This window comes from Catharus ustulatus, chromosome 6 (assembly GCF_009819885.2).
Source record: "Catharus ustulatus isolate bCatUst1 chromosome 6, bCatUst1.pri.v2, whole genome shotgun sequence".
Lineage (NCBI taxonomy): Eukaryota > Metazoa > Chordata > Aves > Passeriformes > Turdidae > Catharus > Catharus ustulatus.
Window position 1 is genome coordinate 43,014,644 of NC_046226.1, and position 26,781 is coordinate 43,041,424.

Here is a 26,781-nt window from a genome sequence, read left to right on the forward strand (position 1 = left end):
CTAGGCAGCCAAGGCCAAAGGAATAGAAAGCAGGCAGGTCTTTGAAAAACAGAATCAGTGACTTATGGGTTATCTGAAGTCATGATTTACTCGATTGTCTTTTGTCATAAACAAGAGAAAGCAGAATTAATTTTTCCTTAGCAAATGAACAATGCTTTTAAAAGATTTGAAAAAAAAAAGAAAAAGGCCAGTTTTATATCTCATACCTATCTGTGTTTTGAAGCGATGAAATTTTATGCATTTCTTTTTTATTTATTTTTGCTTATTACTAATACAGAAATTGGATGCAGCATATAGAGGCTATAGCTTTAAAATGATTTATCAAATTAATTGATTTTTAAACTTTTTCTAATTTTAATTTTTACCGTGCTGTGCATATAAACTCTAGAAGAAGAAAGTTTACAATGCTGGAAGGAATGCCTTGCACTCAAAAGCTGTACACAGACATGTTTCACTGTCAGTAATGATAGGAAAAGGCCTAATTTCTACCACATTGCCCTGTGTGGTGTTTGGTGAAGCTACTCATTACAGAAATGCACAAGTAAACACCCCCTTCCCATTACTAATAAGTATGCAAAAATACAGGTATTTCTAACAGGCAAGGCAAGGTTGTCATCTGCAAGACTGGGTGATCATATTATTGAGTAATTGCTGCCTTTAAAATCTCTGTTTATATTTGTATAAAAGTCTTGAAGTTAACTCTGCCCTCAGCAGTTCTGTCAACCTACAAACATTGAGGGGGCACTGCAATCCTACAACTCCCTTCCCTTCTCAGATTGCGTATGACAGCTCTAGGTCATGGTTTAGTCTACCTGAGTTATTCTTTTTCAATGTCTTCAGTTTACGTCTAGAGAAGATTTAATTGCTGCATCACAGTTTCTCAATCTGTGTTTCTTCCACAGGGTGGATGCTGTGGGGGGGTCCAGGCAGCTCTGTGGAACAGTCTCCAATGGGCTAGTAGGATGAGAAGGTCCAGGGGTAGTTTGGGAAACAAGGAGAAACATCACCTCCCGAGACGGTAAACCTACTGAAAAGGTAACTCAGGATATTGTTACACAAGTCAGCTTTTCTGACTCCATGGATATGCTGGAATGCATGGCAGAAAACTGGTAGGGAAAGGGAACACAAGCTTTTGCTGTTGTCTGACTGTTCATACAGTGTCTCCTGAATATCTTTCCTGAGTTTCTTAAACGATGCTGAGTTACAATTCCCATCCTTGTATGAGAGAGAATTGGGGTGCTGTATCTTATATGCTGATTATGTATCAGGAGTTTTCTTGTTTTCCTGTGGACATGTTAGAGAATGCCAATCACAAATTTACAGTAACTTTCCTATAAATTCCTTACAGGAATTAAAACCATGAAAATGCCATCTTATAAGCCCTATAGCAATTTACCAGAGTAAAATGTTCTTTCACAGGGAGTTGAATAGTTGAAGTTTTTAAAAGTACATAAGCTTGTTTTATTGGGTTCTTTCAATCTCACTTATCTACTGTGCTTGTGGAGACTCTCTTCCTACCCTGAAGCCTTAACTATGGATGTTTTCTTCCTAGCATTTCAGAAATCCAAGAGAATGTGCAAACTAAAAATCTGTCATCCTTGAGAGTAACTGTGGTGCTTCCTTCTTCATGTTCGAAGGCAGAGTTGAGACATGAAGCATCAAAACATTTTCTGCTGTCCCAAAAGCCCAGCTATTTTTGAGCCCAGTTAACTTATCATATGTCCGTGCTATACACACACTTCTTGGTTCTCAGCTAAAATTAACTTTGCTGAACAAACAGATTTTGTTCACCCATCCTAAATCAATCATTTCCCATGGTACGTTTTGTAATACCTGACAGACTGCCTTGCTTTTTTCCTTTATTAATGTGCCTTAATGTATGCTGAGTGAAGAAAAATGGAAAATCACACTGGTAGAAAATAAAATGGGGTTTTTGATGCAAAAGTTTTCATAAGGATCTATTCCCACATCTCATGAGACACTGAAAAACATAAAATATCATTTAATGGGAAATATTTTATTCTTTACTCACTATATATGTTTTGGCTGGTTGAATACTAGGACAGGCTTTCAAATGTGTCTGGGAAATACCTTCCTTTTTGCTGCTGCTGAGCTCCCTCCAGCTCCCAGACATTCATTCATTAAAACAGTTCAGAGAATCGACTGCTACAATTCACAGATTTGTGACAGAAGAGAGGTTTGATATAGGCCAGGGAGGCCTTGCCTCCTGCATTTATACATGTGGTGGTAGTATTCAGCTTATTATCTGCTTTTCAACAATCTTGCACTCAGACTTGTTGCTAATCAATTCAACCTCCAGACTTAATTTGGTTTTCTATTATCTAGTAGAAATGAGTTTGTGTGGCTTTTTTTTAGTGAAGGCCCAGTAGTCTTTACAAAAAAATTGAACCAATTTGTCTTGGGTACTTTACTGTAAACAAAAGACTAGAATAGCTTGCTTATGGTTGGAACTGGTCTGAGATCCAGAGTATCTCAGGTGTTTCAGTCCTCTTGGTTGCATTTTTTTACCTGCAATGTGGGCAGACTCACATGGAACTTCTGTAAAGTTCCTATGTTGGTGCTTTAGCGACAATCCTTTATTGGAGGGGAAAAAGAATCTTTGCCCAATAATTAAGAGGTATCATTAAAAGAGCTTTAAACTAGATTTGAAGGGAGAAGGGGATAAAACGAGGCTCACTAGAGAAAAGCCTGGGGTAGCATGCCAATGTTTGTGGGATGGTGTGATGGCAGGTCCTTCAGTCTGCTCAATAATGTGCTGAGTACACGTCAGCACATTTGAAATGCCTTTATACTAATATACACACCATGAGCAGTGTAGTGAGGTTGACCCTGGCTAGATGCCAGGCACCCACCAAAGCTCCTCTGTCAACCCCCTCCACATCTGGATAGGAGAGAGAAAATATAAAGAACATTTAATGAGTTGTGATAAGGACTGGGAGAGATCACTCCTCAAATACCATCATGGGCAAAAGAGACTCAAACCAGGGATATTAATTTAACTTATTACTAACAAAATCAGAGCAGGATAATGGGATAATCTAAAAACACCTTCCCCCATCCAGCAGTGCAAGGAGAGAGGGAATGGGGGTCATGATCAGTTTATTCTGAGTTGTTTCTGCCACTGCTCAGGGAGAGGAGTCCTTCCCCTGCTCCGGCGTGGGGTCCCTCCCAAGGGAGATGGATGATCTTCTCCATTGTGAATCCATCCCACAGGCAACAGCTCTCCACAACTTCTGCAATATGAGTCACAAGAGCAAGCGCCAGATTCTCCACTGGGGACAGGTCAATGTGGTTGTATGTACAAATCAGAGGAAGAGTCTGGAAAGCAGCCCTGCAGAATGAAATCTGGGGTACTGGGTCAGTGGCAGATTGAATATGCAGTGCCCTGGTAACCAAAAGAGCCAGCTGTGTCCTGGGGTACATCAGGCACAGCATTGCTGGTTGGTTAAGGGAGGTTATTGTCCCACTCTACCCTGCAGCCCCACCTTGAGTACTGAGTGCAGTTTTGGGGGCCTCAAAATAAGTGCATCCACCTATTAGACTGTGTCCACATGCAACCAGCACGGTGAAAGGTCTTGAGAGCAAGACTTCTGAGGAGCATCTAAGGTCTTTTGGTTTGTTCAGCTTGGAGAAGAGAAGGCTGGGGTGACCCCATTGCAGTCTAGAACATCCTCAAGGGGGACAGCAAATGGGAGGGTGCTGATCTCCTCTCTAGTGACCAGCAATGAGATTCAAGTAAATGGAATAAAGCTGTACTAGAGGAACTTCTGATTGGAGGTTCCTCACTCAGTGGATGATTGGTCACTGGCACAGGGATATGGTCACGGCCCTAAGCCTGAGAGAGTTTATTCATCGGAGTGATGCTGTTAGTCACATGATTTAGTTTTAGGTAGTCCTGTGATAAACAAGGACTTGATGTTGCTTTCAACTTTAGATATTCTATGGTACTATGAATCCGACCTCAATACCATAGAGAATCATTTGGATTTCAGGCTTTACACTGGGTAAAGAAGTTACAACCCCTGAAGACAAGTATGGAAAAAAATTGAAGAGGGGATGACATTGTGATATCTTTATCTGCAACATATTAAATGAAGTTTGAACTTCCCCACTCTTAAGACTTCCTGAGAAATAGGAAGCCTAATGGATTGATGTTTCAGTCTCTGATTCCCTGCTTAAATTGTGTTTCATATGTACTATTCTTGAAATGCCATTTTGACTGAAGGTAGGAGAAGATAAGAGTGTTGTTTTAATACAACTTGAAATCTTGATGGTAAAAGGTAATTTATATTTTCAGTAAGAGGCTTTCATCTTCATTGGATTCTAGGGATATTGATCTGGTATCAGTACTAAGTATGTATCCTTGAATTCTGACCAGGTTCTGCCTCTGGTGTGAATGACAAATGTTTCACATTGTCCTAACAAATAGAGCTCTTTCTGTGCATTTCTTTGACTGCTCAGTTTACAAGTGGCTGCATTTTGCTGGCCTGTTTGATCAATATTTTTTTTTGTAAGATGAATGGTTCTGAATTTTCAATCACTGTGCCCCTTTAAAGGTATAAATACCCTTTGTGGGTACTTATAGTAAAGTCATAGTAGTCAATGCAGGGTTGGTTTTGTTTCCTATTTTGTAACAGCTGAGAAACCAGTTGTATTCCATGATTTATGGAAAAGTCCAAACCTTTCAAATTAAGTGAAGTGTATACAGCTTCAGAATTAATTATGTTCTTAAACATAATAAAAATCTCCATTTGAAAATGAGGCATGCCCCAGAGTTTGAAACAGAAAAGAAGAAATGAGATATTCAAATCAAAACAGAAGTCCTTTTTACCTAACAAATCCCATAGCCATGTTTAGAACAAAGCTTGTCTCTTTAATGTCTGTGTGGGCAAAACTAGCTCTACACAGCCGGAAATTAATAAGACTACAGTCACAAAGCATGAGCAAGCAAAACTGGCAGTGCCTCTTGCTAGCAGGCAAGACAGCACCAAGAGATTGCAAGGATTTTGTCTTAGAAGAAAGAACCCTTCAACAGGACCAAAGTCAATAACTCTTAGAAGTCAAATAGAGACAGGACAAGTCAGCAGCAATTCCTTCAATATTTCACAAAAGGACTAAGAACTGTTACATGACATAGACAGACCATTGGATCTCTGAAATGATCTGAGAAATCAAATGTGAAACTGATGAGCTACCAGACAGCCTTCACCTGTATTACTGAATGTCATTTAAATTACTCTCTCCATAGCTGATAATATTGTTTATAATAGATTTCCTATGTTTCATATTCTTTTTGTTTAAACTTATTGTGTGAAATTCTTCTTTGATTAAAAAATGGTTGAAAAGCTGGTCTCCTTAGTGTGTCAGAATGCCAATGATTCAGTCCCTCAATTTACTTCTTTCTTTTCCTCATCTCTGTAGGTTTGGCTTTGTTCATCTGCCATTTTTTCTTTTATTTTTTCTCTGTTACTTAATTTCTTTCCAAGTATGCTTCTCTTAGTCTTTTAAATTAGGATATCCTTTTTCAGTTCTTAAGTTCTGTTGTGGTAGGTGGCAGAAAACTGGTCATATGATACTGAAGGAGAACAGTTTGTGGTATTTGTAAGACCAGATGTTCAGTTCTTTGTATGACTGAATGTTCAGGTTCAGGTACCTTCCTCAGACGATTATGGTTCCTGTACTGTTCCAGAATTTTTTCCTGCAATTTTAAATATTTCCTTTAGAGGATGTTTTGCTTTGACTACAGTAGAGAAAAACTGGGGGTGGAAGAGTTGATCTGAATACCAAATAGAATTTTTTCCCCTTATTCCCTTGACACATTGGGGATTTGGAAAACATTGGTTGTTGATTTGGCAACATAAAATTGATAGATAACAAAAAGTCAACTTCAAGTTACTTTAAACTTTTTCTTGCAAAAGAGAACATATTAAAGCAGGGTGGAGGTGAGGGGGAAATTTGCTCTCAAATGCATCAAGTAGATCACCTTTTATTGAGGTGACATTTGCATCTGCTGTAGAAGGTGAGATCTCTGTGAGAAATTGTTAACATACCAGAAATCAGATGCATAACATCTTTTGTTTATATCCAGTATCTGATATAATATTTGTCATGAAGTTAATGAAATCTGAAAGATTGAAGAAGTGAAGATTGAACAGTCTAGATGAGGCAATATGACTATTAACAAACCAAATGCACCTTACATACACAAGGTGTCTGACTGCAGCTAGAACCTCCTAGGAAATTTAAATCCATACCAAAGTAGCCGGAGGTGGAAGTTATTCTTGTGGAACTTCATAAAGTGAGGGAAAGGGATAGAATTTATAGCTATACGGCCTTCAAGCAAGATTGATTGAAATTGAAAAAAATAGGCATGAGGGATGTGAATGAAGGATACTTGTAAGCATAGATTAGAATGGTGTTTTATAGTGGGTTTTGGGGTTTATTTTTATCTTGCAATGCTGTTCGCTTGCTTTACAGAAAGCCTTAATCTCAAATTTTGCTAGGTACAACTTTTTTCTATGTAAGCCCGTCTCATGTTGGGGAGAAAGATGCATCACAGCAGTCTGCATGGCTAGAGGTAAAAGGTCAGAAGAAAATGTATGCAGTGGAAAAGGAGACATGAGTGCTGAGAGCACTTCCTACTGCTCTGTTAAGCATCATTATGGGAATTGTGAATGCCAAGTATCAGCCTTTGGGAAGGAATTCCCTCTGGCAGAACAGCTCTCTGTTCCTCCTGCTTAGAAGCAGATGGCAAAGAGGAAGCCCACATCACCAGGCAGACCTGGGTATTCTGTGCCTCTGTAGGCTGAAGATTGCTTTGATCCAGTAAGTCATTGTTCATTGCAGTCATACAGATATTTAAACTGACTAAGAAAAACCCAAAAATTATTTTTGTGGGTAATCCCAGCACTTTTTATACAAAGCAAATGGGCAGTACAATCAAGGGTGATTTTATACAACATGGAACATAGCAGCTAACAGAACTAAACTGTGAATGTATTTCTAGTATGTTGCTTTATATTGATCAAGTCAATTATTATACTTTGTCATGATATTATTTCTAATAGTTTTCTAGCATTGTTATGTTATGCCAGTGCCTTTGCTATTTCATGAAAAGAGCTATTTGAGCACAAAAAAGACGGGTCTGTATCGTTCAGATACTGCAGTGAGGGAAGGGATATATTTAATCTTCTTGATTTACAGCTATTGACTTCTATTTCTTTTAAAACTTATTTACTGGGCTGAATACAAGAGTACTTGACTTCAGAGTCATTCACTCCTTTAGATACATGAAATAACATTCTGTACACAATGAGCATCTGATGAATACAGAAAAATAAGCTACTCCAGAACAAAAATGACAACACACTGGTTAATTTATTTAATAACCAAGCAGCCAGACATGCTCAACATCTCTGAATGTTGCATTCAAAAATGTGATTCTATAGCAAAATTTCATGGTTAGAAGCAGTATATGTGAAAATGAGTAGATAATTTATCTTTGCAATTTCTATTTGATCATTACTCCAGTTTTACAAAGAAGATATAGAGATGCAGCATTAAGAAAGGTGACGGGTAGAACCTCTTCCCTACTGTCTTTGATTGGAAATCTGTGCCATTTTCCCCACAGAAATCTCCACATAATCTATTTGAATTTATTATTGCACATCTTTATAACATTTTGAGGATCTGAGATACAACAATTGAAAATTACCTTAACATGTCTAAACAGAGAAAAGCTGTCTTAGTTATGGACATTGCATAGAGATAGGCAAGGATGGTCCTGTCCTCAGTCCCATACACTGCCTTAAAAATAATGTACCACTTTTTATAGCAAGGGATTAATAGCTAAACTGGAAAATATTGTTCAGTTGTATAAGTATCCCTATTTAGTTTTGCTAGGAATGCTGAAGTTTTGGCACCACACAGTTAAATGTTAAATTAAAAATTGCCAGTATGAAGAAGAAGGGCTTTATAAGTAGAAATTGTCATTTGTTACTGAACTGCTGATCATTTATAAATGAGGTTTCAGAAAAAAATATAAAATGTTATGGTCCAAAAAGAAAAATGTGAAAAATGAGGCTTGCACACTGGATTGGATTGATCTGAGTTTGCAATAACAGATTCAAACTGCACATAAAGTCCGTGCATCCTGGATGACTGCAGAGTGAAATCGGTGATCATTCACTTGCTTACATCAAAGTTCTTATTTACCTGATTTGCAGCAAAAGAGTAGGAAATATATGCTGGGTTTAGGTGTTTGTGCAAAGCAATGACACCACTGCTGTGCCTCTGCTGTGTCAGTGCCAGGTGATCAGAGAGTGTGAGCTGATAAATCTCTTGAGCAGTAGATCAAGATCAAATGATGGTTTGCATCCTTTCTTAACTCCATACTGTGAAGTATGGTTTTGTAGCTATTTTCTTCTGTAACACTCCCAATCTTTTTTTCTTCTAATGGTTCTGTTCAGACAAAATTCCACCAGAAATGTGTTTCTATGACCTTTCCACTGTCCCAGTATAACAGGCTGATGAGATTGAAAAACAGCTGAAACCTAATAAGGAAATCTGAACAAACAAGATGTACAGTCATCCATAATAGATGGATTTTTTATCTTTTTTATTTTCTATTTTTGCTTGGTTAAAAAACACAATATGAATAAGGTTTTATAATGTGAAAAGAGGAATCAGATTTTCATGGGAATTAATGGGGTGTGTGAGAAATGTAAAGCAGTCTTCTAATTGGGAGTCTTTGCTTGAACTTATTGGCATGCATCTTCCATTCCACTTTGCTAAATGTGTTCTTCAGCTTCCTTCGTTTATAGATATGGAATGTTAGGTATTACTTGTCATACTTGACAAAGTTTCATAAATTCCTGAGCCAAGTGTGAACAGAGAATTTTCTGTAGTAGAGTCTAATGTGGAATTTGCTGAGAATTTTGGAGTTAAAACTGTAAGCTATGCTGTCTACAGCATGAAATAACCAGGAGACTTTGTTCCATCAAACTTAGAGCTGACTTCCTTAAAAAATGTGTTCTAGGTTCTCATAGGCTATCACGTTATTCATCCCTCTCTTTTCAAATTATTGAAATAATCAAGAACATGTAAAAACTGACTTAGGGATCACTGTTAAGAAAATTTTATTATAATGAAGAATATAGCTTCTATTTTTAGTTTAATAAACAGATTTTAGCATGTTTTCCAGGCATTTACTACTTTTCTGCCATTTCTTTTACTTTCTCTGAAGTCATCACAGAACAAACAAGAAAATAGGAAAAAGTGAACATGTTCAGAACACAATGGACTGTGGTAAGCACAGCCTTACCTGAAACCTCTTAATTCTGATGGGAAGACACTCTCTGATTTTCTAGAGGAATGTTGGAGCTTTGCCTTTATAATATATTGCCTGTCCATTCAGATATATGAAGACATTTACGCACTTGAATTTTTGGTTTTTTTACTTTCATGCTAGCTTGGACTGAAAATTCTTGAGTGCTGATTAAATTGTGTGTATGAATTTTGACGATTTTCACATTTCTACAGATAAACCATAAACTTCAGAAGGGTTGTAAACAAGTGAAATTAAATATAGGATGGACTAATTTTGAATGCAAAAGAGCTGGGGTTTTATTACAATACTTAAGTTTTATTTGGAAAAAAGATTATTAAATTAAGTCAGTTTCAGAGCCACTGACATATGGTGCTTAGAACCATACCTGCCATGCTGTCATTTCAAAGACATCACACTTATTATCTCCAGTGCCCTGCAGATGAAAAGGACAAATTCAGTCTCATTATTATACATTATGTTCTTCACTTGAAAAGGCTCTATATTCCCTAGTCATGCCTATGAATTTAGTGCATGTAAGGAAGTATATTGAAGTGGATATGTAGACAATTATGTTGATCCTTACCCTTCTCTATATATATCTTTATTAACTATTTTGAGAATTAAAATGAAACTAAATTTACGAGGTTTGTAAAACTTATTAATGGTAAATTAATTTCTTCTTAGCTTTATTATTTTAATCAAATTTTAATATTTTTAATGATTTTTGCTGTATTACTCCTATGACAATTGTGATAAAAGTGTGCATACATAATCCATTAACACCTTTACCTTTTACTTTATTTTCTGAACCAGAAATTTGCCATACTTCACCTTCTTTCTTTAACCTCTTCAAAAGGAATGTAGTAGGTATGTAAGGATTGCTATGGTAGAAAACCCTTTATATTTACAGTAAAATGTGGGAGGGATAGAATAGTTTTACTGCATACATCAATATAAATATTATTATATTATTCTCAAGTACATGTTCTTGTGTTAGTCATTCCTTCCCTTGCATTCACCATCCATTAAGACCTTGCATCATTTGTTGCAGAGGATGACTTGAAAAAGGAGCTGCAAAGACATTTTGGGAGATTTTTGAATACTTGTCTTTGCAGTTGAAAGTAAGTTTTTTGGTTTTGGGGCTTTTGTAGTTAAAGCACCTTGCTTGTGTTTTAGATAAAATACAATTTTCCCTGTTAATTTTAGGAATTTAAAACTCTTTCAGTACATGCTCAGACCTCCCAATATAAAAAGCTGGAGATCTGTACATGGAGGGGAAGCAGAATATTGAGTTGAGCTCAGCAGTTCCTCTGAGAAAGGAGGGCTCTTCCCTAGACAAGATTTTTTTCTTCTGACAGTAGGTAGTACAAAAAGAAGGGATGTCAAGGACTAAATACTCCAGATGCCCTGACTTGTGCTGCTATTTGCATATTTTACACTCCATCAGTTTCTCTCCAAAAGAAAAAGGTATGCATTTATAATATGACATTTGGTTTCACTTGGTATTGTTTATATAAGCTAAAAGGAAAATTGATTAGCTTTCCAATTTTTTCCCCCTGCAGCTCTGAAGAGATGTTTTTGGACTCCTTTGATGTGCTCTTACTCTGCATTTAATCAATGTTTCTGTATTTGCTTTGTCTTGTAGTTCTATCCTTGCAATCTTCCAAGAGCCTCATCATGCTTAGTTCTTTTAAAGACCTCATGGAAAACGCTGAAAACAATTCTTCTTGGAAACAATTCTGCCATCATCTTATTGATTTTGTCTGCATTAAAATAATGATTTTTTTTTTTTTTCACTTCTTACGTTGTTGACTCACCCTGTCCTTCTCTACTCCAGATATGTACAGTGGTTTCTGTACACGCTCTGTCATTCTGTCTTCCAGACTGGTGTTCTACTTAGTAATTAGTCCCTGTCCATGTGTCTTCTAGCTCTATTTCCACTCCATCCTGATAGAGAGTACATTTGGTTTAAGTTTATTCTGTCCCTGTTGTTTGCCCCTATGACTGTTAATGGGGCTGCATGATGAAACAGAAAGATCTATTTTAAAAGTCTACTGCCTTTACAGAAAGGCTGGTTATTTACCTGAGAGTTATAAGCCACTTTCCCAGAAATCTCTGCAGTGAGTGGAATTGTACCAGCAGGATCTTCCAGAGAAAGACACAGTTGCCAAGAGAAATGGTTTAGTCCCTTGCCATCTCTCCCCAGATCTTTTACTTTATTGATTACATTTAGCTAACTTTCTGAAAGTTAAAGACCATCTCAGCTCATCTGTTTTGGCGTGATCTCTGCTAATCAGTATTAACAAGTCCCCCCAGGACAGGGAGTGAAAAACAACTGCACTTATTGACTTCTTCATTTTGGAGGAGCTGAACTGTTTCCAGCAATTAAAGGTAATTTGAGTTTTCTGGGAAGTGTAAAAATTGGAGTAAGTAATAATAGTGTCTCTTATTTCACAGCCCTTCAGGGACTGAGCTGTTGCTCACTGATAGCTCTCTTTTTTAACCTTCGTGTGACCTCCAAGGGATTTATGACTCACAGTCAGAGAAAACAGTACTAATCTAGTGCCCTACTTGGTCTCAGATGTCACCTTTCTGTGAATAAAATGTGTCATCTGCTCTTCTCTTATGCCTCTGCTCCTTTGGAACACCATCAGGAGAAATACAACATGGAGTATTGGCATTACCAGGAGATTTATGGCAGGGATGTGAAGCCATGCATGCACAGAACTTGTTAAGCAGTTGAAGTTAACTAGGCACAAGCAGGTAGAAGCCAAGGATGTGAGATCTGATTGTACAGAACCTCAGGACAAGGAATGACAAGTGATGACATAAAGGTGGTGCCTTCTTACCTAGTTTTGGCTCCTAGCTATCTTTGCAGTCTGTTATACTGACAGAGATACATGTTTCATAAAATTGTGCCAAACCTGTGTTGCTGTGGGAGGAGCTGGCTCCTGTTCCACTGTAAGGATTGTGGCTTGTCAGGAATTTCATATTTGGGGAGGATAATGTAAGGTGCTGAAAAATGTTGGGCTTGGTTTCCAATGTAGAGTTTGGGATTGTATTACTTACAAAGAATGGGTATTGTTCCCCATCAGTGGACAAAAAAGACTGCAGGTTTTCCCTCTCTCTCTTTTATTTTTTTTTATTTTATTTTTTTGTTGTTGGTTTGTTGGTTTGCTTTTCTTTGTTTTCACTTACATTACCCACAGAGGGATGTAGACTTGAAAGTGCGCTTAATTTTTTTTTCTCAGCATCTTTTTGGAACTGATCCAAATCTGGCTTCACCTCAGATGTTCTTGCTGGTATTGCTTATCAAAGTAAATTATTAGTAAATTTTAGGCTTTTTCGGGTGCTGCAAGACATCCCTCAATATCAGTGTGGGCTTGATATGATGAAATAAAGTCAGGTATATTCACTGATTTTTTTTTCTTCAAGTTTATAACAGGGTAAAATTTGATACTTACTTGATACGACCATAATTTGAAATTAGTTCAATCATGCAGTATTTGCCTTCTCTGTCCTAATGAATACAAAGGATTCTTATTTTCTTATGTTTTATTTCCTGGTTTCTTTTCTGTCATTGTGTTCATTCATATAATATATTCACATAACAAATTAATTTGACAATTTTAGCTACTACAATCCATATGATGTGGAAAATGTTCCAATATAACTTGGAGGGAACAGGAGAGAAGCCCAAGAAAATCAGTCAGAAAGTGTAAACCTAAGACCAAAGTCAGCTCCTGTGGGGCATTGTACCACTCCAACATATCCCTCGTCTTTTGATATGTGCCTTTCCATTAAATACCTGTTTTTATGAGCCCCAGAGCATTCCCAGAAGTTTTATTGTACCACTTCAAGTAATAAGTAATACTGTGAGTGTCTAAGTACTTTCATGTTCAGTTTCAAGTTGTGAGGCTTTAGAGTGACCAGTGCTTTCCAAAATTCAGGTCTCTAGCTTAGTGCTGTAATCCATAACTTTTATGTCTGAAGGCTTAGATATTTGGCATATTATAAATATAAGAGGAAAACTAGCTGCATTTTTAAACCAAGATTATAGAAAATTATTTTCAAATAACGTTTGCAAATGCTTTTCATTCTCTCTGGTTATAGCACCTATTTCACTCTGAGCTCAGAAAATACCTAGACATGTACATAATTGAGAAGTTAATTATGAGTGCTTCTTTACTCATGACCCTCACATGCAAAAAGTTGCCTATTGGGGAGCTAGATCTTCTAAGATGAATGATGAGAAAAAAAAAAAAAAAAAAAAAAAAAGGCAGTATTTAAAAATTCTGTGATTTGGCTTTTTTTTTTTTTCTTTTGGATGAAACAAGAAAAACTGATATGGAAACTTTGGTTTGATAATGGTGTCTTTAATGCATGTCTTCAAAAAGTGTCATGTTTTGAAGAGGAACTAAGACCAGACTTGTGTGGACAGTAACCAACAAGTGATCAATGGTGAATATCTAGAACTGAAAAGAAAGCAAAAGATGGCAAGCAGAAGAAAGCAAGATAGGCATCTATATGATTTGTTAAAGAGCTCTGTGGTAATCAAGTTTTAGAGATTTGGAATTTTGAAATTTTAGCTGCTTTCTTAAGTGATATATGCAGTGTGGGAGATGCAATTACATTGCTGCAAGCAAAGCTGCAGCAGAAATATATGCTATAGATAAGTATTTAAAATTACAGTGGTGCGTGCATAGAAAAAACCTGACAAGTTGTGAAAATTGGAAGTATATCTCTGTATCACTTCTTCCGTGATATTCTGGGAACTATGGTAAAAGGAAACAGGAATAATCCTAATGAAACATGATCCCTTCTCTATTCCAAACAACTATAAATGGAATCTGACTGGCTGCTGCACTGGTGACATTTTTTAATCCAGTGTAATGGATTCCAGCACTTGTCCAGGCAGCTGTTGAAACCCCCCACTGGTTGCAACCTATGCCATCCTTTTATCTGCCTGTTTTGCATTTCAATTATCATCTCCACCTCATTTTACCTCCTGTGATCAGGTGGGTATCTAGCAAATGTTTACTGTGACAATAACAGCTCATATTAGGCTGTTGTTTCAGTTGATAACTAAATCACACTTCAGAGCTATAACTTGTCATTTATTTTCCATGTTTTCTAGGCTCAGTATGCTCGTTGCTCCTCACTGAGTTTTGATCCTTTATTGTACTTGCTTTGAAATCTGTGATGGCCAAAACCCTCTTTCATGGATGGAACATATTTTTGCTTACTGTCTTGTTCATAAAAGAAAGTTGGAGTCTCAGCCCATAGTCTTCAAGGGAGCTGAGGGGCCCAGTTTGTTCTTTTACCACTGTTTTGTATATACACTCTTGGACATGTCACTTAAGCTGCCTAAATGTAATGGTGTTTAAAATGAATACCATAATACTTAATGCACTGGATTATTGTGATCTAATTAATGAATCCTTTGAAAAACCCTTTGAAGTTCCCATTTATAAAGTGCTTTATAAATATGAAATAGTCATAACAATAAATTTAATTTATTTCCCATGTTTCAGCCCAATATCATATGGGTTTTGGAATGCTACTTTGTTTTACTCCTCCCACATATAGAGCTTCCTTTTGTGGGTCATAACTAAGTTATTTCACTTCTCAGATCCATCTAAATAATAATTGTTTCTTGTGCACAGACATATCAAAGAGAATTTTAAAGATTTATTATTCATGCTCCATATGAACCACTGGAGTCCTCCATTCTAAAATAAGCCTTTTGAAAAATGTAGATTATTTTGCTTTCAATCTTGTCTGCAGTTTAGAGGCATGCAGTGAAAATGTGCTGTTTACAGGTGAGGGATATATCCTGCACTGAACACCTGGAGTATTATATCAATACTGTTTGGTACCATAGAATATTACCCCAAGGCACTGCAGGGGGGCTCTTACCAGAGCAGAGAGGCAGAATCTCCTCCCTTGCCCTGCTGACCACACTGCTCTGTATGCAGCCCAGTATATGTTTGGCTTTCTGGGATGTGAGCACACATTGCTGGATCTTGTTCAGCTTTTCATCCAGCAGTACCCTCAGCCCTTCTCAGCAGGTCTGCTCTCAATCCTTTCATTCCCCCAGCACGCATTGACACCAGGGGCTGCCCTGACCCAAGTGCAGGAGCTTTCACTTGGCCTTGTTAAACTTCATGAGATTCACATGGAAGCACTTCTGCAGCAAATTGTCCATTTCAATTTCTTCTCTATATTAAAATCTACTCCAGTTTCCTATGTGACAAGAATCTTATGTCACCATATAAGAACATCTCATACATAAGTAAAATCATGGCTGTATTAAGTTTTAAGATCAGGACCCAAGACTGGCTTCCTCATCCTGTATTAGAGCAAAGTACTGCATTGTATTTATATCTTATTTAGGCTTTTAGATCATCTTATTTTCAGATTATTCCTCTAGCAAGTTCATGAGAATGAAGAACTAGGACAATTTAACAGCTGAAGTGGATTTTCAGAAAATTGCCAGGTTATTGGCATCACTGATAATTTGCCTGGCACTGTTAATCTAATGCAAGATGACTAACTTCATTAAGGCTGAAATATTAGGTGTAGGAGGGACAGATAACTGAGGCTATAGTTCTTTACCCAATTATTGCTTAACCACTTCTATTTATTGGTTGAGAAAAGATTAAATAATATTTATCTATAAAAATGTAGTTGACACCAATTTATGTGAGTTTATAAAACCAAAAGAACAGAATAGGCAGAACCATTGTAATATGCCTGAGAAAAATATTAGCATTACTTGAGTTTAGGGAATAAAATGGGGAAAATATTAATAGACTGTCAGATAATAACACTTGTAATAATATAGTAAGAATTATTCTGCATGTCTTTCACACACCTTTACAAATATTGAAAACACAGCATCTGCAAACTTTAATTATATCTTCACTGCTCCACTGAGAGTTAACATTTTTAAACCTGATGAAATGAAAAGTCATGTAGTAGGTTTGGTTTTTTTTATAGAATTTCTAACTGTCTCCTAATCTTTGAAAAAAAAAACAAAACCCAGAATAACCAGAACTTTATTTATATTTAATTTGTATAATGCCTTAGGCATTTTAAACATTTACTTATGTAACTATATAAAACACTGAGATAAGTTTATAACATGATCAAAATAAGTATGAATTCAAGAAGTCTAGAATTTAGAAAACATTTTATAACAGATGAGAATAAATTCTAAAATCTAGCTTTTTGTCCTTTATCTATATAGTCTCAACTAACAAACTGCTACTTGCCAGTGTAATTGAGTTTTATAGTAGGAATATAGTAGGAATTGCTGTTGGCATGGGGTTTATATGATTGTTTCACACATTGTTGTTGCCTTTGTCGTTGGAGGGATATATGTGGCATTAAAATTTTGAATATTTTTCTCAGTTTCCTATAATTTAGGAAGCAACCATTCAAAGAATAAACAAGATATTGATTTGATTGTATCAAGGCTCTGATTTCTGAAAGTGCTTATAATAAAATGTGCTGATGTCTGGGCTTAGGCAAAAAGCATCTGTCTTCAAAATTCTGACCATGGTTAATTCTGTGAAAGCCCATAGAGATTGAGAGACATTAGAGATACTGTAGCTCAAACCTTGATCTTTTGCATTTCTTTCTTCTAATAGCTCTACATTAAATACAAAGGAATTTTTTAAATGGAAAAATACTGTTGAAGAGATGATGGATACTAAAAAAACAGGACATGAGGAAGCACCTTGCAATTGGTTGTTTAATTTCTAAGTCTTTTTGCTCTGGTTTTATTATTCTCTGTATTTAAATATTAATAGAGTCAGTGCTACTTAACCAAAGTCATTTGTATCATCTCACTAGCCTACATGGAATCAAGGCAGAATGAACTTCAGCTCTCTAAGTGAGCAGGAGATAACAATGCAGCATGACACAGAAATGATTGAATTTGCCAGCAGTGTTTGTGCAATGCTTGCTAATTTACAAGGGCATTTTCAAGTGATTCAATGGCTGGGATTCCTTGGGGGCAGTTCTCTTGGGCACTGAAACTGAATCAACATTTAAATGGTTTTACTTTTGGAGTAGCTTAGAAATATCTTAAGTAAATAGATTTTTTTTTCAAAATTAATACAGCAACTGCAAATCATGCAGGATCATTTGCTTTGTGAAAGGAAAGAAAACTGTTTTCATTTGACTGAGCATTTTGCACTGTATTTGTTAAAACTGTGAAGAAATATAAAATGCAGGTTGCTGGAATAAGACAAGTTCAAGTACTCACTGATCTGGATGGATCAACTCCCCATTTAGTAAATAATGAATCTGTTGCAGAAGAAATAAATCGAGCTGTAAGTCAGAGATCTGAATTCTCCCTGTTTTTCCATTGATGTGCCTCTGCCAAGGCATCCCACCTTTCCCTGCTTGAAGTCCACTTTGGCTAGAAACAGGAGAGGCAATGACCCCTTTCAAAAGTATATCCAAGTAAATAATTTTGAAGTCACAATGTATTATTTCCATCCCTTAAGTGTTCCCTCCAACCTCCAGGAACCCCTATTGTTATTTTCCTTTGTAAAATATGCTTTAAAATGAGACTGTTAATGTTCTGCTGCAGTGCCCACATTTCAGCAGCAGAATGTAAGGAGGATTGCCTTGCACCTGCAAATATACATTTTCTGTGTACTTGCAGGCTGCTAGACATTTGCCATGTTGGTGCAATAAATACCTGTGCACACTTGAATGCTGTAAAATCTAATAAAGCCAGAATTGGAGGGCTAGATGTCTCTTTTCATAACAGGAAGGAAGGTGACATTTTGGCAAAGACATAGAGTGCAAGCATGAAACAAATCTCCTGCTGTTGCCTTCTTGATTTCCTATACGTTACTGGAAGTCTAGAAAAAGTCAAATCAAAAGTCATTTTAATTAGAAAATGACTTTGGTAAGTTTTTTACTTCAATGAAACTGCTCAGACTTCATCTTTGCTAGTTGACACCCATGGGTCCATATTAACTCTATTTATAAAAAAAACTTTCTCACCCTATATAAGATAATGTTATAAATAGCATGTTTATGGAGTAATTGATGATTAAATGTTTTTTCTCTCCAAAATCACTGGAAGGAAAGTTATAAAATTCAATTCTAGAAGCCTCTAGGGAGATAGAAACCCCAAAATGGCAATACTTTGTAATCAAAAAGAGATAAATTCATTTTTCTCTTTGGCTTTTTTCTAATGAGCTCTTGAGATTTTAAACATTGCAAAAAAGGTTCCTGGAACAAGTAAAGTTGCTGATTGCCTATGGAAGCACACTAGGGAATTGAGAAAAATAGAGATCTTTCCTCTGTCTCATATATAACAAAACATTAGAAAGTTAAGCCATAGTTCTTGCTAAAGTAGTTCAAGTTCTAGGGTGTGAAGACTGTTGCTTGACTCAACGTTGGTGTTATTGCCTATTTTACATGCCCTTCCAAGTCCTTGAATTTTCCTTGACTGCCATAATTGAGAAGTAAAGACAAATTCTCACAGGGTCCTTTGGATGAATCTGTATCAGGCCCCTCAGCTTCTGTCAGTCTAAAGACTTTAAAACCTTATAGGTTTACCCAACGAAGATTCTTCCCCAAATCTGTGTCCTTGACACCATCTAGTAGTGAAATTTCTAGTTGTACTAAAATTTTGACACAGCAGGCAACCTCTGTCTCTGAACTAGTGCTTCTTTTTGCTAGGCTATTATCTAGAGAAAAGGGGCAAGATTTTTTTTTTTTAAGATTTTTTTGCACTTATTCAGATATGGGTTTTGGGTTTGGGGATTGGTTTGGGTTTTTTGGTTGCTTTTTTTCACATTTAGACAAAACCAGTTGGTTCATCTCCTTGTACAAATAACTCAAAAGTAAAACTAAAGAACTGAAAGGACTGCTGGGAATTGAATAGCACTGATGATTAATGGCCTGCTGCCTCTAAAAACTGCAGGTTAGATATGAAGTTTCTTTGATAACAAAACTGGAATTTCATATTTTTGTTCATATAAATATTCAAACTTATTATATGTGGATGCTTTCTTCCTGACATGAACATTAACTTTCCATCAAAAATTTTGTTGATTTCTAAAATGCTTTCAATTAAAAGGGTTGTGTTGTAATTTCTGTTGCTGTAAACAGCCTTTGGAGCTTATGAAATGATGCTGGATTTGACAGGAAGCTCAGATACTGTGGCTACATATACCCACAATGGTTAAGATTCAAATCAGAATATGTCAGTCAAGTTTGGGGAGCTAGTAGTGAACATATTGAACTAATCTCAGAAGGAAAGTGGTTTTAAAACCAGCTGATGATTCCCAGGGACAATTACAATGTTTGTGAATATAATTATGGGTAGAGCTCCTGAGGTCTGGCTTGGCTGCAAAATCTGTGTAACAACATAGGATTTTAATTTTTCTTTTTTTTTTTTTTTCTACTATCCTTACCTCCTATTCTCTTCACACTGAAGTGAATTTCATTAGATCTTTACTTTTATTTATTTCAGGTTTATAAAACCATATTATCTATTTCAGGTTTTGGCTTTAAAGGCACAGTGTGAGAGCCATTATACTTGGACTTATGGAAACATTTGCATATGAATTATAACTGGAGATCTCTACCCAGGCAAATGGCTGCAAATGTTCTCTTTGGCAGAAGATATTTCTCTCTGTTGGAGCTTATTGCTATGTGTCTTTCACAGTAGTGAGAAGTTTGAAAATACTCAAACAATTAGGGAATATGTGGCAGCAATGTGTGATCATAATTAGTGGCTAATTTCTTCCATTTTGAAGATGCCACTCTATAAAATAGTGGGGAAACTGTGCTGACTCCAGGGCAATCTATACTGCAGCAGTGTACAACTGGTCACTAACCAAGAGTGACACCATGCTTTAGAGTTTTTATCCACATCATTAAACAGTTGGAGTTTTGCCCACAAGTTCGAGCAGACTGATGCTGGAGAGCTTGGGTCATAGATGTGCTCTTGATTTTTTTCATGAGATTAAACAAATAATCTTGCCTCTGTCCTCATTTTTAAAGTTAATTTTGGGGTAAGATTCTTTCAGCATTACCACCACGATTTGCACTTCTACGTGTTACTGCAATGAATGCAATATCTAAGGTGAAAAATATCATAGTTCGCCTTGGAATGAGAAACATTGAGTGTAAAGCATACATTAGCCTTGATTGAATAAATTAGCCTTCAGTGAGTAAAACCTACCTATAATTTGAATACAGATTTAAGAATATATTTTATCTAGATGTTATCAATCTAGAATGTTGAATCTTTCCTCAATTGATACAGTTGCAGTTTTTTCTTATAGTAGGAAAAAGTAGGAGAATAGTTTTCCTCGATCTCCTCTTTTTAGATGAGTCATTGCCATTAGGAGATTTTTAGAGATTAGTCAGCTATCTGTTTTTATTTTCAGAATGGGGATAGGCCTTAATGAAAAAGAAAACACTACTGGCTTTAGAGTTACAGGAGAGCACAAGGCAATGCTCATTGCAGCTCATTACTTCTAAGCAATAGAAACAATGGGGTTTATTGAACACTGGAGATATAGCACATCTTTACGTCTGGCTTTGACCATGGAACCATGAAGGAGGCCATTTACTTAGGTCATTCAGCCCAGATTTTGCACTAGACTCAAATGTGCTGAGTCAAGACTGTAGGAGCTGAGCAAGCTTGGCAAGAGCAGTCATGTGAGGCAAAGCTTATTGCTAAGACTCAGGCACTTCCAAACCACAGCCTGACATATCCAGAGCAACGTAAGATGCACAGCCAATTCTCTCAGCTAGGCTCCTTGGAAAACCTTGGCTTTAATGTAATTAAGCAGCGCAGTGAGCTCCATTCGCCTTGATGGTGCCAGTCTCGTGTACCTTGCTGACAGTTTTAGTGTGTTGCTGCATTATGTCTCTACTTTGATTAGGCCCAGATACATTTAATTAGCAGGTTGTTTGATCAATTAGATAATGAACCCTAAAGTCACCTTCTTGCTTAAATGTGCTTTGAACAACAATTTTAATCTTGGTGGCAGATCCTCGAGAAAGAAAAGAGGAGAAACCAATGTAATTAAGATGTGAGTGCACAGAAATGCTGATGTGACTCTGGAGCATGAAACTAAAAATACTTTGAACTCTAAAACATAGAAGACATGACATTCAAATGAATGTAAACTCCAAGGTTTTCAACCAAGTTATCATTTTATTATGTCTATGATGAATAGGTGAAAGATATTTGAAAGTGTCTTTGCTCCCACTTCACACTAGGGTTAGACTAATTCTGAGTCAATAATTAATGAACTTTAGTGCTTATGCAGCAGGCTCATAAAATGCTCTTGAGTTTGTTATGGATAGAAGTAAGTAAAAAAACAAAAATGAGAAATAAACCCAACCGAACCAAAACCAAAAACCCCATGACCATTTACTTGAAAGCACTTACTAGCAAAATTCTGACACAGTGGGATGGAAAGAGATGGAAATTTGTGTTCAGACAATCAGAAATTTCCTCAACTGTGTTGAATATGTGGAATTTAGAATAAGGATGGATCAAGGTTCATCTCATTGTGATATTATAAGCAGGCTACATTTTGCCATGAAATAAAAATAAATGCTAGGGGGAGAAAAAGTGGGTTGTTTTCTAGGATTGGCTTCTCTCCATATCTTTAGGTTTTGCTTTGCTTCTGTATTTGTGCTTTGCAATTTCAGCTTCTTCATCTGGAAGATGTTCTACCATATTGAATCTTGGGGTATAACTAAAGAATTAGTATTTAATGCCAGATAAGTTGCAGTGGCAATTAACTTGTCAATTGTTTAATAGCTACAGTGACTATATCAAGGATTCAAAAGCTAATCAAATTCCTCTGCTGGCATCAAAATTTTGGCCAGATACATAATCAAGGTACAAAGCATGATTTTTTTTTCACCTGTTCAAAGTGATTCAGGAGGTAGAAACAATCTAGAATGTATGGGAATAAGAAACAAGAATTTATATGTGTGCACACAAATGTTTGCACATATTGGAATATATGTGTCTATAGTATTCTTGCTTCAACAATTTCTGTTGGCTATGTTTTCTCATCATGAGTATTAACCTTGAAGCCCACTTAGTAGGGAAAGGAATTTGCTCTTGTCTATTAATCTAATTTTACTGTGTAGCATTAGCAGTATGTAAACTGTTCAAAACCAGGAAAATGAAGCATTTTTGTCTGCATTCCTGGTAAACAGGGAGGAATCCTGTTATTACTTAGCTACTTTGTTTGTACTGTGGTGAAGTACAGTGTATTCACTGGAAATACTTGATAGAATTTTTCTTTCAGCTTTCTAGCCCATCTGTAGAATTGTTTATTATTTTGCTCTGTTATTGGAAAGCACCTCCACTGGCTCAACAAATTTATACACTACTTGAATTAAGAGAGAAATCTTAAGTTTGTGCTTCATATTTTTTTAAATGTTTGACTTAAGAAAAGGAAATTAGAAATGTAACTAGGTGGTACCGACAGCATTAAAACATCCCACTCCTAATGCAGATATCTATCCATTAAGAACAGGGTTAATTATGTTCTCTTGGCTCCAACTGCCATCAATGCTAAGTATTTAAGAGATTCATTTTCTTAAGCATTGCTCACACTTTGGGGGATATGTTCTGCATTTTTGTGCTTTATTCACACACTTGTTTTCATATTTAAGTTCCAAATTGTTGCAGAAAAGCAAAATGGTAAACCTCTCAATGTCTAGCAAAGTCTGTTTTGTGTTTATTCTTTCCATTTTCTTCTCATATCAATGCCCTACCCCCTTTTTTATTTCTGTAGAAAGTCTCTCACTTAGGACAATTAGTCCTTTGAAACATCTGATCAACATATTTCTTCTAATGCATGATATTGTTAATATTTCCTGTCTCCAGCTACCTAACAAGAAATCAAGAATGTTGTTTCTAAGTCAGACCAAAGGTCGATATAGTAGCACATAGAAGATATAAGAAAGATTATAGGAAAATGAAAGCATAATAGTAATAATAACAATGTATATTTTTACTCTCCAGTATTTTCAACTTATTACTTTGTTGAGATGTTATTTTTGTGATACTCTTGATAGTTTGTCATTCTGCTAGCTTGTCTCAGTTTTTGATGCAAGGTCATCTGGCTCACTACTTTTATCACGATGAATGCTTCAACATAAGGGTGGTGATACTGGCCCAGGTATTCTTTTTCTATAAAGAATTATATGAACATGCCAAAGACCTAGATCTTCCCAACTGTTTATAACTCCTCCCTAGCTAGGTATTTGTCTGTCTCCAACTATTTTCACTTCAGAATAACTTCTGAGCCTGAAGTAGATTTATATTTAATAATTTTTTATTGGTTTACTCTTCCAAACACCTGCCTAGCATCCATTTTTGGATAACTACCTGCTTTCTGAAAAAGTACTTTTGTGTCCTGATGCATCTACTTTTTATTTTCTAATGCTTGTACAGAGACATGCAGCAAAACCTGGGCACAAAACTCCAGATGTGCCTCACCAGGGCTGAGTAGAAGGGCAGGATCTCCTCCCATGACCTGCTGGCAATGCTGTTCCTAATCCCCCCCAGGATCCCCTTCCTGCCCACTGCTGGTCATGGACAGCTTGTTTGCCACCAGCACCCCCAGGTCCTTCTCCACAGAGCTGCTTTCCAAGAGCTCAGCCCCCAGCCTGTGCTGGTGCAGGGGTTGTTCCTCCCCAGGAGCAGGACCCTGCACTTGTGTTGAATTTCAGAAGGTCCCTCTCTGCCCATCTCTCCAACCTGTTGAGACCCTTCTGAAGGGCTGCAGAGCCTCTGGGGTGTGGGCCACTCCTCCCAGCTTTGTGTCTGCGGGGAACTGCTGAGGAGCCTCTGCCCCTTTCTCCAAGTCATTGATGAATTTGGTAAACAGGACTGGGCCCTATATTAACCCTGAGGGCCAGCACCAGTGACAGGGCTCCAACCAGACCCTGTGCCACTGATCATGACCCTCTGGGATCTGCCACTCAGCCAGTTCTCATCCCACCTCACCTTCCGTTTATTCAGCTCACACTTTCTGAGCTTACCTATTACAATAGATAATTACAACATTACAGGAGACCATGTCAAAAGCCTTGTGGAAGTAATGCATTTAAAGAGGAAATGGCAAAGTTTTTTTTTTTTTTTTTCTATTATTTTTCTAATAATTTCTGATGTCAATATGCTTTTTTGACCGCTATAAAATTGTTTTTGTAAAGTTAATCGCTGTTCCGTCACAATCCTCCCCTGCACAGCTGTTTCCCTGCATTACAGAATGCGTTTTTCTGAATTGTCCATCCTCTGACCATCCTGTTCTTCCTACATGTGCCTATCCGTTTCTGGAGTAATGGATGATGAAAGTCATTACCTCAAAAATAAATAGCAAGAGGAAACAAATGAATTGCAGAAAAAAACATCACAAATTCCATATATGCTAGGAAGTCTAAGATACTGTTTCAAACAAACTAAAGTGAGAAAAGTAACTAAAACATTAAGACTCCTGAGCTGCTCTGGAAACCTGAGTTCCTTCTTATGTAAGCTTAGGTGCTAAGATGGACAACAAGAATTTTGGAGAATCAGCTTAGGCCAGACTTAGAGAGCTTCAAAGAAACAAGCTCCAGGACAAGCAGGTCCCTTTCTCTGCAGCCATCAGAGAGATGGTTTCAGACAATATCTCTAAAAAGGGCTGACACGCTTTCTGGACTTCTCACTCCACTGGAAGCTCTGACAAATTTGTTTTATTGCCAAGGATTTTGTGAAAAAAAATGTCTTGTAAAATTCCTGACCAGTCTTATTATTCAGCCCACTAAGCATAAAATCAAATCTAGGAGGTGACCATTAACTCTCAGGGAAGTCTGGCTTTATTTTACTAAAAACAGAAAAAAACAGTGGATATTTACACATGGACTGTAGCACTTTCTGGAACCAATTCCAATATATATATGTAAGGCCAGTAGTCATTTTAAAGAGCAGAAAGTATCATGTCTGACTGAAGGATGGTAAAATAATTTGACACTTAAAAATAATACCTAATTATAAGTCATAAGAATTGTCAATAGCAGCACAATGACTCACCAAAGCAGGTAACTCATTATCATGACCTAAATAGAAAAGAAGTAGGAATGGCTCTGTTAAGATTAAGGCAACCATCCTGAGGAAAGACAAACACCAACCACTCAGTTTGAGGAGGTCTGTATCGAAACATTCATATTTTTAAATGTTAAGCTAATTTATAACTTTTCATGCAATAATAAAGCCTAACCACAGGACACACATCAATTTTGAACTATGCCTTGTGTACAGAGAATCCTGGGAAACATGCCTGCTCACACAGTGTTACTAATAATGGCATAAATTATTAAAGCCGACAGAATTTTTATAGCTAATGCATGTGCGCTTTGCACTCTGCCCTTTCTTCAGTAAGGACAGTGAACAAACACCAATGAGGTTTTGTTTCTGCAGTTCTTGTACCAACATAATGTTGTTATTCGAGATCATAGCTCTGCAGGAAAACGTTAAAATATAAAGAAAAAAAGGTGAAAATAATAAAGGCAAATAATATTTTGTGTTTAAATTAAGATTTCTGTTGACAATACATTCCTGTAATAGTTGTTTCTTTAATGGAAAATATAAATAACTAAAGAACACACATTTAAATATATGTCAAATGGCTTTGATAATCTCATTATTGAAATTGACATTGCTCTTCAAGATGCTTCTAATAAACAAAAAATATTTTTTTTTATGTAGGAAAAATGTATTTTAGACAGATCTTAAGCTTCAGAGATATCTACAAAAACAAGTAATTAAAAATGCTTTGTCTTTGAGCTGAAAAGACAGGGAACTAGGAGATATAAAAATAGTTTTGTCAATAATTTCTGTACCTTGCTACATTTTTTGAATGCTTAAATCTTATTTGTAGTTGCCATCAGTAAAACAACTTTAAAATACATTTTGAGCATGCTATGTTTAGGCACTTGAGTTTGCTTTCTAAGAGTCAACTTTAGAACAATTAATGACATAATATTTGGGAACTGGGCATTGATTTTAATGAAGTCAAGGTGGCTGGGATAAGTGTAAATTTGTAGAAATGCTACGTAAGTTGGAAAATATACAGGCAGATTTTTGACAGCTGTACTCTAAAGAATGTTGTGACAGTTTTCCGCATTTCTTGTATATAATATTTTTGCTGAATATTTCTAATTCTTTTTAAAAGATATTGCTGATGCAAATGAAGTTGCAATGCATTCACTCATGTTTTATCCTTATGCATATACATACTTAGTTTTAAGTGTGGTGCAGAAGGAAATGTCATAGATTTATTTTTGAACTGTGGTCACGGGAGTTTTAATTGCTTCTTTATGTGAAAAGCTTTCCGTCAACAACTTTGGAACATGCCTTGTCCTCTAATTACTCT

The 26,781-nt window shown here is 36.5% G+C and overlaps 1 protein-coding gene across 8 annotated transcripts in view; it reads left to right on the forward strand.

Moving 5' to 3' along the window:
• The window catches only part of LRRC4C (leucine rich repeat containing 4C), a 498,621-nt gene that overhangs the window by 443,164 nt on the left and 28,676 nt on the right, over positions 1–26,781 (forward strand). For 4 of the 8 annotated variants that reach the window (XM_033061880.2, XM_033061881.2, XM_033061879.2 and 1 more), the window contains one exon: positions 903–1,035. The exons of the other annotated variants lie outside the window; for them this stretch is intronic. The gene's annotated coding sequence lies outside the window, so the exon portion shown is untranslated. The remainder of the gene's footprint in view (positions 1–902; positions 1,036–26,781) is intronic. 8 annotated transcript variants of the gene reach the window in all.